This window comes from Euprymna scolopes, chromosome 31, assembly GCF_053919585.1.
Source record: "Euprymna scolopes isolate OS-2025 chromosome 31, ASM5391958v1, whole genome shotgun sequence".
NCBI classification, from domain to species: Eukaryota; Metazoa; Mollusca; class Cephalopoda; order Sepiida; family Sepiolidae; genus Euprymna; species Euprymna scolopes.
The window spans coordinates 84,859,483-84,873,459 of record NC_136512.1 but is presented as its reverse complement, the minus strand read 5'-3'; positions in this window follow the sequence as shown (position 1 = coordinate 84,873,459).

Below are 13,977 nucleotides of genomic sequence, written 5' to 3'. Positions count from 1 at the left end.
ATATATATATATATATATATATATATATAAGATCTATTATTATTTTTAGCGGTATAAGCTGTTGCTTATTTATATTTAATTTTTGCTTTCCTAAGCAGTGAAGGTGTTACCTCCCTTTTTTTGGTTTTGCAACCTTTTTTAACGGGATATATTTGATTTTTTTTAATTCATTAAATATTCAAATATTTATTTTACATACAGTGCCGGCAAAAAGAATGCCCGCACTTGTAATATTTTCAAAAACTGCATATTTAAGCTTAATTTAATGTAATTGTTTATACAACCGATACCTCATTTGATTCGCCTCTTATCCTTCTATAATTTTACTCGTTCATATTTGACTTTTAATTGAAATATTCTAGTGTTCAGGTCAATTTAAAAAAAATAACATTAAATTTAGGAGGCAAAATTCGCTTAAAACCAGCTTAATTATCGCCCCTAAACCAGTTTAAAATATCCACCAACAGGCAACAAACCATCTCTAATCGTAATTGTTGTTGTTCCAGGTTATACAACGTAACATTTAGTCCATATACCATGACTTTCTCTTAGTGATCGTTAGGAGTTCATTAATCTCCACCTTTCTGGTTTATCCAATCGAGAAATCGGCCGCAGATAGAAATATGATGAGGCAACGGTATGAAAGGCTGTACAAAAGCACCAAAACACCGGCAGTGTTCGTGATGCCTCTAAATCTGGTCGTACTAGAGTTACTTCTAACAGGGAAGACAATGCTCTCAAGATCCGCAGCCTAAGAAATAGATCTGAAACGGCTCTCCAACTCCAACAACAGTGCAATCTTGTTAAAAAGTGCTCTCTTTCTACTGTCAAGAACAGATTAAAGAAATTTAATTTGCAAGGATATATTGCAAGACGCAAACAAATGATTTCAGTAAAGAACAGAAAGCGCCGTCTGGAACTCGTCAGATGCAATGAAGATCATGACTATTCATATTGGTCAAAAGTGCTTTTTAGCGACGAAACCAAGTTCAATAGACTAGGCAATGATGGTAGGCAGTACGTCCATCGAAGGGAAGACGAAGAATTTAATCCTAGGTGCTCAGTTTCAATGCTGCAAGGTGGTGGATGTTCAGTTTTGGTGTGGGGCCTTATTAGTACCAATGGTCCAGGGCATATAGTTCGCTTGCAAAGTCGAATTAATTCGACCAAGTACATTAATATGTTGACTGAACATTTTCTACCCTACTTTGGTCGGAATTTGGATGATAATCCCATCTTCAAGCAGGATAATTCTCCCATTCACACATCTGGAAATTTCCAGATGTTTCTGGAAGAGCATGATATTCCGTGTTTGGATTGGCCTGCACAATGATAAAATTTCAAATTTGGAAGAACTTTAGACAAAAATTAAAGAAAAGTGAGATGCCCTTTCCCCCGGAGTATTTCTACAGTCTAATTCAAGGAATTAAAAAAAAATGTCAAATTGCAGAAGGGCTATGCTACTAAATATTAACTAGTTCATTGTGTTCCTGCTGTATTTGTGTTGCATTAATGTCCTAAGGTTACTTTTAAATAACAATTTTCCATTGTGCGGACTTTCTTTTTGGCTCCTTAATTTGAAGTTATTTTTTTTAAATTGATGTGAACACTAGAATATTTCAATTAAAAGTCAAATATAAACAGGTAAATTTATAGAAGAATAAAAAGACGAACCAAATGAGGTATAGTTTGTTTAAACAGTTACATTAAATTTAGCTTAAATTTTCAGATTTTGAAGAAAAAAATTACAAGTGCGGACTTTCTTTTTGCCCCCTGTGTATTTTTAAAGCAAAAAATTTTTAAAGCAAAAAATTTATCCGTTGACAGACGCGATTCACGTTTACACTGCTTGCCAAGGGATCGAACTCATGACTCCAAAATACGCAGTCTATCATTGAGTTACGACACCTTGCCAGATGTAATGCGCAATTTTTATCGTTTTTTAATATAAGATCTGTCGTTGTTTTTAACGATATAGACATTTGCAAATTTGTATTTATGCACCGTTTCCCAGGAAACAACACATTGTAATCTCAGTATATGCCGCAAAGGAGACCAACTAATAAGGAATAAACTTCAGTTCGCTTTTTCTTTGTAACAACGACGTTTATTTCCTAATTGTTACGGCCGTCACGACACTCACGTGATCTCGACCGTTATTTTTTCCGTTCTCCACGTCTCTCACGCGATCTCAAAAGTTATTTACAACTCTTTCGTGATATTGAACGTTCTTACGTGCTCTCCTTTTTTAAGTCTTTAGTTTTCCTTGTCGGTGAGGACATTTCGCATGTATTTGCATACAGACGTGCACACTATGTTGCAATCAAATTTTGTTTTCTCAAGTGATGAAGGAGTTACCTCCCCCTTTTTGTTTCGCGTTACCCACTCTCACTCTCTCTCTCTCTATCTCTCTCTCTCTGTATATAAATATGCATATATATTTTTAACGAGATCGGTTAAGAACGGATGAGTATCGGCTGAAGAAAGCTTAATATGGGTATCTAAAACGGTGTCCTATTATAAGTTTGGAAACCGATGGCTTATATCATATTTCTTTAAAAAAATATATAAATAATACGTTCTTATTTTCGAAATTTTTTCCTTGTAATAGAGGAGTCTGCTGGAATCCTTTTTTCTTTGCAAGAGACATAGCTAAATATATATATATATATATATATATATATATATATATATATGAGCAAACAATTAATAAAACATGTTAAAAAACACTTTGAAATGAGTTAAAAACATATTTAATCTGAAAAGGAAACACTAGATAAGTGGATAGTCCTTAATCCACGGAGTTTCGAAGAAATACTCTCCTTCTCATCAGAGGGTACGAATTAGAAAAATGCGGGATCGGATTTTGCATGCAGAAGTATTTGATGAAACAACAAATAAGTCAAAGATCTTACTTGAAAACAAAAAAAGTGAAGCAGAGGGAATATGGTAAAGAAAAAGGTGATTACACATGAATGGATAATCTGGTGGAAGATAAAAAATCCAGTGACGGTAAAATACAAATGTAAAACTTCAGGAAAGTTAAAAGAATTTCCATTTGTACAAGTAAAATCCAAGGAAAGTCCATAATAATCCAAAGGCAGAAATCCATGGAATAATTCACAAAAATGTGTACAAGGAAAAAATAATAATATTAATAAAAGAAATATATATATATATATATATATATATATATATATATATACATATATATATATATATATATATTTATATATATATATATATATATATATATATATATATATATATACAGGGTGTCCACAAAGTCTGGCTACTTAATGAAGCCAGCCTTGTTAGACACCCTGTAGATTATGCAGCCAGACTTTATGGGCACACTTTAGATTATGTATCCAGACTTTGTAGGCATCCTTTATATTATGTAACCAGACTTCATGGGCACCCTTTAGATTATGCAGTCAGACTTTGTGGACACGTAGATTATGCAGCCAGACTTTGTGGGCACCATGTAGATTATGTAGCCAGACTTAGTGGACACCATGTAGATTATGTAGCCAGACTTTTTGGACACCCTGTATATATATATATATATATATATATATATATATATATATATATATACATACATATATATATATATATTTATATATATATATATAGACTTTGTGGACACTCTGCATATATATATACATATATATATACATACATACATATATATATATATATATATATATATATATATATATAGAGAGAGAGAGAGAGAGAGAGAGACTTTGTGGACACCCTGTATATATATATATATATATATATATATATATATATATATATATATATATATATATATATACATACAGGGTGTCCACAAAGTCTATATATATATATATATATATATACATATATATACATATATATATATATATATATATATATATATATATATATATATATAAATCTTTCTTGTTTTTTTGTCAAATATACTATTATTAGCCAGTACGGTTTCTCTTTTCTTATATCTAAATATATATATATGTTTGTGTTATGAACAAGTTCTCTTCTGTTCGGATTAAATATAGGCATAACAAAAATCTGAAGTTATTTATCAGTCAGTCCCAGCATCGAAATTAAATTAGGGGCGTTAAGCAGATCCCACCTGTGTATAAATTCCCCGATATACAAATGCAAGTTGACGGTAATAGTATGAAGCATGTAAAGCACTATAACTACGTCTGAAATAAATTAAACTCTAGTTGAACACGTGATGATGAGAAAGTCAATAGAGTTTCAAAAGCCTCGAGTGCTTTCGAGAAACTTCGCCATCGACTTTGGAAAGTTTGCAGTATTAGACTTCAAAGATACAGGTTTACAAGGCTGTAGTTTGCTCAACACTCTGTTATGGCTCGGAATCTTGGACATTGTACAGAAGACAAATCCTGTAGTTGAATGTTTTTCATTAAGGTTGTCTTCGAGAAATTTGCGGCGTTAGTTAAAGCAACAGGCTTGCAAATGGTGACCTTTTCACCATGTGCGACATTGATAGTATTGAGTGCCTTCCATGAAATCACAGCTGCGCTGAACTAGACATGTGTTACTTATACAAGAGGGAAAAATTCCAAAAATGTTGATGCACAGTCAACTTAACAGGGGTCACCGGACCGTAAGTCGACCATTACTTAAGTACAAGGATAAATTTAAAAGCAATCTCTTAGCTGCTGAATTAAATCCCGTTGCCCTCAAAGACTCTGTGATTGATTGTAATGAAAGGAGACCTGCATGCTTCAATGGCATGATGAAAAATGCAGCACCAGACATCAGTTCCAGCTAAATGCTCCAACAATTCACACGCTCGCACAATTTGTGGACTTCCTTGTAGGTCATTCGATGGATTGAAATGTCATCTGCGACTCGTGCACAAGGTCAATAATCAAAGTTGTAAAAACCTCATACGTCGAAATCGAGAATCATCACACACACACACACACACACACACACACACACACACACACACACACACACACACACACACACACATACACACACACATATATATATGTGTGTGTGTGTATGTGTGTGTGTGTGTGTGTGTGTGTGTGTGTCATGCCATTAGCGTATTAAGCGACGCGCTTTGTGTAAACAAATCGAGCGGAGACATTTGGACGATGTCAAAACATCGTTAAATTCATTACCCACACAGCAGAGGCCGTATAGCGTAATGGTGAGAAGCTTTTACTGTCCTTTGGGCGGTCGGGTTTCGATCCTGGCTTGAGGCAGTTTTCTGTCTAGCAGCACTGATGAGCTGCGAAACAGTACTGTATGTGGATGACTATATATATACTAGCAGAACTCCGTGGAAATTACAAGGTGTTTTTTTACATCAAGATTATTTTTGGAGATGTCTGTGATATTCGATATTATTTAGAAAAATATGACTCTTTCTTCTTCCGTAAATAGAATTTTCAACATCAACTAAATATTCTTTAAATAATTTATTTATTTATTCATTTATTCAAAATTGCAGTAACTAAATTCTTAACGTCAACAACAAATTCTATCTAAATATTCTTCGAATCAATAAAACGAATGTTGATTTTTCAAATGTATTAATTTCATAAATCGGAGTGATGACAATTTGATTTTGGAACAATTTATTTTAAAATAGATAAAGTTGGGACTGTTTACCTTAACGATATCAGACGCCATCTTTGTTGATCGGGTAATCCTAATTCTGGTGGGTGTGAAAGGTCATAAATTATTACGAAACATGAGATTGCTTGTTTTCTTTTACGGCATATCAACCCTTTTTCGAATTATTTAATGCCGAATCCATTAATTTCGGGGAAAAAATCATGCTTCAAGCTCTTTATATCTTCAAATATTTATTTATGATGTTTAGTTTGGTTGTTTTGTAGAGTAAATTGTTGTTTTTGTTTGTTCTTGTTTTTTTATTTCGCTTTGCATAACATGGTGAGTTTTGCAAAGAGAGGGGAAAAATAAAAGCATCAAAGTTTTTTGCATTTTGAGGTCAGGAAGCCATATCTTCCGACCGCTTGATCTGTGTAAGAAGTATTCTCACACAACATAAAACCCTTAGACAGTCAGAAATTCACAACAAATTGAAAATCGCACTTACCTTGAGTCCTTCTAGAATCAGTATGTTACACAATTGCCAAATCCTTGTGGAATTTTGATGCATCCCTCGGGTGGGAGGCCTAGTAATTAACATCTTCTATGGAGGTTGGTAGTCATAGCTTTATGAAAAAATAGTTCATTTAATGTAACATATTCGATTACAATACATATAATTGAATAGATAATTATTAGTCATACCGTGATTGACTAAGTGATGACGTCAAAACGTCAAGGAGAAAGTTAAATAGAGTCCCCTCGGTACAATACTCCCTCTAAGACGGAAAAAAAATGGTGAAAAACTCGCCAACCGGAAGTGGCGGTTGCAAACCTAAATCATCCAATAAGAATGATTGTATCAAAACGGATACGGTTGGTCTCATCAATCCAAAGCAGTAACACGATTAAACTTGTATAATTTCTGACACACTGCAAAAAGGGGCAAAAAAATGTAATGGATTTCTGATACCTAGTAATAAAAGAACGGACATGAAATACCTTAGTGTCTTATTACATGGACCAAACAATTCACAAAGATTGCCCTTTGGGACAAGATCAAAGTGTAGTATCTGTTCCGGCAGATGCTGCACTTAAGATAATTTGTACCAGTCAATGGAGGGGAAACCCTCTATACTGGGACAATTATTATTTTTGGTAACCAGAGTGCCCCCTTTTTGCCTACTTTTAGGGGAGCTGGTTTTTACCTCACATTAAAAACGGCCTTGTGCCTAATTTGCTCAGTGGGGGAGCAAATAAATACAATCTGTTCCGGCAGATACTGCAAGCAAAGACCATATGTGGGGGCAACTCCACATATAAGACCTTGGTCAATGTAGGGGCAACCCTTCATACCAATTGTCACTATCCAGCTCCCCTACTCCCCGGGGAGTTGGTCCCCATTTCCCCTTCACTCCTCACTTTAAAAATCGGCCTTGTGCCTAATTTGCTCGGTGGGGGAGCAAATAAATACCATCTGTTCCGGCAGATACTGCAAGCTATGACTAGCAAAGACCAGCTATGACTAGCAAAGACCAGATGTGGGGGCAACCCCACATTTGGTCTTTAACCAGCTCCCATTTCCCACCTCTCGGGAGCTGGTCCCCTTTTTCCCTTCCCCCTCCCTTCACTCCTCACATTAAAAATCGGCCTTGTGCCTAATTTGCTCGGTGGGGGAGCAAATAAATACCATCTGTTCTTCAGATGCTGCACTTCAATTTCTTGTTCTTTGTCAGTGGAGGAGAAATCCTTCACGACTGAGACAATTTTTATTTTTGTTCCTTTTCTCCACGTTAAAAAACGACCCTGGTGTCTAACTCTGTCCCGTGGGGAGGCATTGTAAATAGGAACAAGTAACTTGAACGTGACAGACGTACCTACAGATAAAAGATGCTGCTCAGAACGGAGACGTATGTAACAACTTATAGAAGCTAAAGGATAAGAAAAAATTAAAAGAATAAAATATCGGGAAATACATTTAATTGGATATGGAAACTTTTTTTTTTTCGATATTTTTAAGGCCAAAGTGGAATTGGGCGGAAAAAAATGGCATTTCGCAGTTTGGACGCGAACTTCAGGCATCGTTAAGATAACCGTTACAAGATTGATTGAATGCTGAATCTCAAAAACTGACATTTTCAGTATTTCAAAGAAAACGATGCCACATTGATTATTACGAGCGGGATCTGTGGAAATTCCACAGGAGACTGATTCATATGTAATATGATGTTAGCATTCTATGGATGTTTAGCGTAAATAGAGGCGACTTGATGTTATTATAACTCTTTTGTTAAAACAGCAAAAGTATTTAGCTAAGCTGGTAGGAACGTCTGGCTTAGCTCTGTCGTAAAATACGCTTAAATATGATATTTTAATTTATGCAGATTTCGTATATATTATTATAGAGTCAATTTTTTTTATTGATCCTTATATATTATAAATTTGTGATTTCAAAAATAAAAAAAAATACATCCATATGACCTGGAAGCATCAGCTTGAATCGAAAGCGAAGCCAAAACTTATGAAGATATATATATATATATATATATATATATATATATATATATATATATATATATATATATATATATATATATATAAAATTTGAGTTCCTTCAGTTATAACCGAAACGAAACAGAGCCCAAAACTTATAAAGAATTTTTGGTAAAATTATTTATTACAAGAAATAGAAGGCCATAACAATTAAACGACAGTCACTCGGAAGAAAAAAGATGTAAGCATGCCGCCCAAAATAACACGCACTTCCCCCATTCTCCATCGTTGCCTAAACATAAACGTGGATTCCATAAACAAAGTTGCTTCCATAGACATGACAGCCTGTAGAACTGTGGAACTGCCGCTGGTTTGCTTTCCATCCGACTACAATATTGTCATCTTCAAGTCCACTTACTACACTATTGTTCCTATGACTTCTGCACTTATCCTCGAGTGGCCTCTGGGTCTTCATATATGGTGACCCTTTGTTTCTTGTATTGATGATCATTTAACAATGCCAGTATTAATGTTCCTTTTTGAGAAATTGATGAGAAATTTTTGCCATTTCTTCAGAGTACGAGTAAGATCGATAGCTTGAATTTAAATTAAAAACAACGTTTTCCACTCAGTACTTGTGTCGATTTAAAAAAACTGTTTTACATAGGCATAACCACTTATCAGAAACCACTCGAGGATAAGAGTTAATAAGTGTACGATAATCAATTGGACAATAAAGTAATCGTTAGTAATGGAAATTCGGTAAATTTGTTAACTTATATGGAACGGCTCACCAAGAACTTGTTTACGTTGGACTTGAAGACAACCATATTGGAAAGCAGGAAAACAGAAGACAATTCCACAGGCGTGCAGTTCTAAGAAAGAAGCTTTGTTCATGGAATCTACGTTTAGGTTTAGGCACAGATAACGAGTGGGTCAAATTATTGATAGTGTTTTCAGCTATACGAGTGTTTCTTGTGAAAGTTTAGCGAGGGGGAACCATAGATTGGAGCTCAGTCGAGCACTGCCATGAAAATAATGATAAAGCAGAGACAAACTCGCAACATCTCTTCTATGAGATAGAGATTGCAGGGAAGAGAGAAGGACAACCATTTCAACCAAAATCAATCAACGTAATTATCATGTCGCAATTAGTAATATGTTCATGAATTATTACATAAAACATGTACTTTCATGATTTCACGATTCATTGACCTGCCATTATTATCAACAAGACAGACCATAGCTATCCTCCCTGCCAATTATTACTATTAAAAACGGTGCTTTTTAAAGAGTTTTTGGAGAGTTCTAAATATAGAATATAAAGAAAGGTTCTTTTCCGAGAGCTTCTGGCATGGTGGTGTTCCATTTCGAACGTTTCCGGAAACTTCCATCTACTAAAACTATAAAAGAACACTGATAGTGTCAACTCTTCACTTAGTAAAAAGTCAGAGTGAGTCGTTACGCGTCTTTACGTTGTCAGACGCTGACTAGATTAATCCTGACCAATACTGAAAGGAACCAAGTACAAGACCCCTTTCCCACACACACAAAAAGGGATTTTCTGACCTTCTCTCTGATCAAAGAATATTGTTATTAATTCTCGATAACTCGGACTTGTTTCTAAACGTAAACTAAATTGAATTAAGAAATTAATTATCTCCCTTAGATTATTTGTAAATATTTTTGTTCGTTTTTTTTTTTTTTTATGTTTAATAAATACTTTTGGTACTTGTACAGTTTAACCAAGACATTCAAAAATGAAAACATCGAAAAAAGGTTATATTGTACTATCCGTTTTTGACTGAAGATCTCCGCAAATCTCCGCAAACCACCGACACTCTCTCCCCATCTTTATTATTATCTTTTCTTCCTAAAAATCGAACTTTTTGCTCGGTATCATACACATTGTTTTTTCGCTGTAAAATAAAAAATACTTGATGAAATTAGGCGAATTTTTTTCCCGGAGAACTTCGTTCCATAACGAATGCGTAAAATATAACCTTTTTTTTTCGATATTTTCATTTTTTAATGTCTTGATTAAACTGTACAAGTACCACGCTTTTTATTTTTCTTTAAATTCTGAGTTTTAGTTTGTATATATATATATATATATATATATATATATATAATTATATATATATATAATTATATATATATATATATAATTATATATATATATAATTATATATATATATAATTATATATATATATATATATATATATATATAATTATATATATATATATAATTATATATATATATATATATATATATATATATATATATATATATATATATATAGTAAAATGTTAAAAGTCCACGTATGCTTTTAGGATAATGATTTAAAGGTTATGAGGGTTTTTTGAAGCATGAAAAACGATGTTACTTTTTGTATTTAATATTTTTATTGCTATTTTTATATTTCAAGCCGACCTCCGCTCTTGGTCCCCAAAAAGTATCGAATATATATATATATATATATATATATATATATATATATATATATATATGTGTGTGTGTGTGTGTGTGTGTGTGTGTGTGTGTGTTGCATGTTTCTACATCGGATTAAGTAATTTCTTTTTTGTATATTAGGTTGAGAAGAAAGTTCTTGCGGATTGTTTTATTTTGATTTCAAATGTATTTTCAAATAAGTTTTCGTTAGACTACCTTTACTTTATATACTATTTTAAATAACGCACATTTTTTTTTAATTTCAATCTAAGCTAGACCAAAAAGCTGCTGACACAGTCCGCGATATCAAAGTAGCGTTTTAAATCACAACTGAACGCACTACATAACGGTGGTTTAAGAAATTTCGTGGCGGCGACGGAAGTCTTGAAAATGATGATGTTCACGACGACCAATTAAGAGCCATAGTCGAAGCCAATCCATGTAAAACTGTTCGAGAACTTGCTTATGAATTCGACGTAACGTATACTACGATTTTCAACCACTTAAGAGAGATTAGAAAGAAAAAAAAACACTGGATAAATGGGTGCACGAATTGAAAGCCAACCAAAAGAAACGATGTTTGAAGTGTTATCTCCCCTTCTTTTACTCAACAAGAACGATATGTTTCTCGACCGGATTGTGACTTTGATGAAATGTGGGTTATTTACGAAACCGATGTTACCGATGGCTACTTTTATCTAAACTTCTGAAAATAAGATATATATATATATATGATGATTTCAACGTCTTGTCAGACGAGTACCACTCCCTCAGACACTTAAAGTCCATGAGCCCCAAAATGACTTCCATTGCCACAGGACCATTTTAATGGACAAATGCCTGAGGGAGTATCTATACACAGATGATGTTACAGAGTCTTAGCTTTGTACGACAGCTAAGTCTCTCTCTCGGTTCAAAATGTTGAGATTCAGCAACAAGCAAGAGCAAGATAGCCAGCAACATGTTAAACTGCAGACCAGCTTAATGCGGGTACTGGTCTCCGGCTTTATGTTTTTTTTTTCTAAATCAGAGATTTGTTTCTCCTAGAAAGGTTGCCTTCACGGCGGCTTACGGGAGACCTCTCCACCCCAACACACACACATATATACACACAAGCACACACAGTGCTAGTTGGCCGTTGATACCGAAAAAGGGTTCATTCGCCCTTTGGAAGGTCTTGTTTTTAATCCTATATTCTATATATATATATATATATATATATATATATATATATATATATAGAGAGAGAGAGAGAGAGAGAGAGAGAGAGAGAGAAAGAGAGATATAGATAGATAGATAGATAGATAGATAGACTAACGATTCACTAGAAGCATACTCGGTTTGTATATACTAGTCGTAATGGATTAAAAAAATTTGCTCAAAAATAAGGTTTTTTTATAATGAAAAAAAAATTTTTTTAAATAAATTTTGTAAATTTTGAAAAAGCTCAAGCTCAATAATTACCATTTTCTTAGGTTCCAGAGCATACATCGTGTAATCTAAGCAAAGATTGTCGGTTACATGAATCATGTAAGTTGTCCGAAATGGTGTTTATATGAGTTTTTTTTTGTTTTTAAATAAACATCTGAAGAGTACGTGCAACAATAACATAATTTTGCAGACTTGTTAGTCGCAATAGGAAACAATCTTGTAATGGATACCTTTTAAAAAGTAATAAATGACCAACTGAGAAAACTTGATTTTTGGAACTTGGAACATCATATATATATATATATATATATATATATATATATATATATATATATATATATATATATATATATATTGAATAAATGACAAAAAAAACTATATTCCAAAATTCATGATGTTGACCATCTTATAATTTATTCCTTTAGTTCAGTTCACATTTACAATTCTTGACAGTATCTGTTTCGAGGCGCAAAATCAACATCTGACTGATATAATAATTAAATGATTAATTTTACGCTACAAAACAGATACTGTCAAGAATTGTAAAAGTCAACTGAATTAAAGGAATAAATTATAAGATGGTCAACATCATGGACTTTGGAATATCGTTTTTTGTCATTTATTCACTATATTGCTCTGTAATTACATTGAACTTCTTATATATGGATTGATATATATTATAAGAACATTTATTTCTACAGAAATATATGTGTGTGTGTGCGTGTGTGCGTGCGTGTGTGTATGTGTGTGTGTGTGTGTGTGTGTGTGTGTGTGTGTGTGTGTGTGTGTGTGTATGTATGTTTTATTTATGAATTTTCTTTTCTGTTAATTAACAGCAAACAAGGTACAATGCCACTAAATTACAAGGTTCTACTTTTGGGGACCAGATATACAGGGACACTATGTAGGGAGTTGGGTAGCGAGATTTCTGTCCACATGGAACTTCGGCATGCCAGTACAGTCAGGGAAGAAGCGACCCGGGATTTTGCTGGTTGTCGAGTTTATTGGGGGAGTTTACGTTGAGGGAGTATAGGTGCAGGTGCTTGGAGTCCGTCAGAGCACTTTTCATTAAAATACTTGTAGAACAGGCACAGGGTGATGCCACATTTCGTCGATGGGACAGAGATTCGGGTTTGACCAACAGTGTGGGGCCTGTTGGGTTGGCGATCCTCTTTTGAATAGTAGTAGGTTCAGTAGCGTTAGTAATAATAGTTAAAATGGACACACAACAAGTGTAAACCGCACAGGGGTTGATAAACTTATCACTATATACATTAGTAAGTTGAAATACCGACACGAATTAGTACTACCACTAATAAACAAAAAAGAAAACTATGTTTTCTACCATAACTAAGCAACGTTGTACTACTACCTGCATCAGGATAACTATTACTGCTACTAATACTAATACTCTTTAACTAAACCAGCTGTAATGTCGCTTAAAGCAAAATTGGCGACTGCGGACGTCGTCTCATTCAATCCGAACTGATTTTTTTTTTTTTTTTTTTTTTTTTTTTACAATTCTTTCGACCATGTGTGTGCGTGTGTGAGTGCGTGCGGACCTAGTCATCGGTCTATCCATCTTTCTATTTTTATCTTTTTATTTTCTTTTAAGTGTGTGTGTGTGTGTGTGTGTGTTGTTTTTTGTTTGTGTGTGTGTGTTTAAGTAATTTGTTTATATATATTTAAAAGAAGGCAAGTTTAATTTTATTATACAGATTTCTTTTCAAAAGCTCCATTCAACAGTGTATGTGTGTGTGTGTATATATGTATATATATTTATGATTACAAGTTTATATATTTTAAGGTTTTGCTTTATATAGTCAAGTCACCGTGATGCACTTTTTAAATGCCCGCTTTTTTTAATATAAGATAAACTATACTCAGCCGGCTTTTAAATCCAATGGAAAAAAAATATTTAAACGTTTTCTTAATTTATTCTTTTTATTTTGAAATAAGTTAATTGGTTAAATTACTTTTTAATATATATATATATATATAT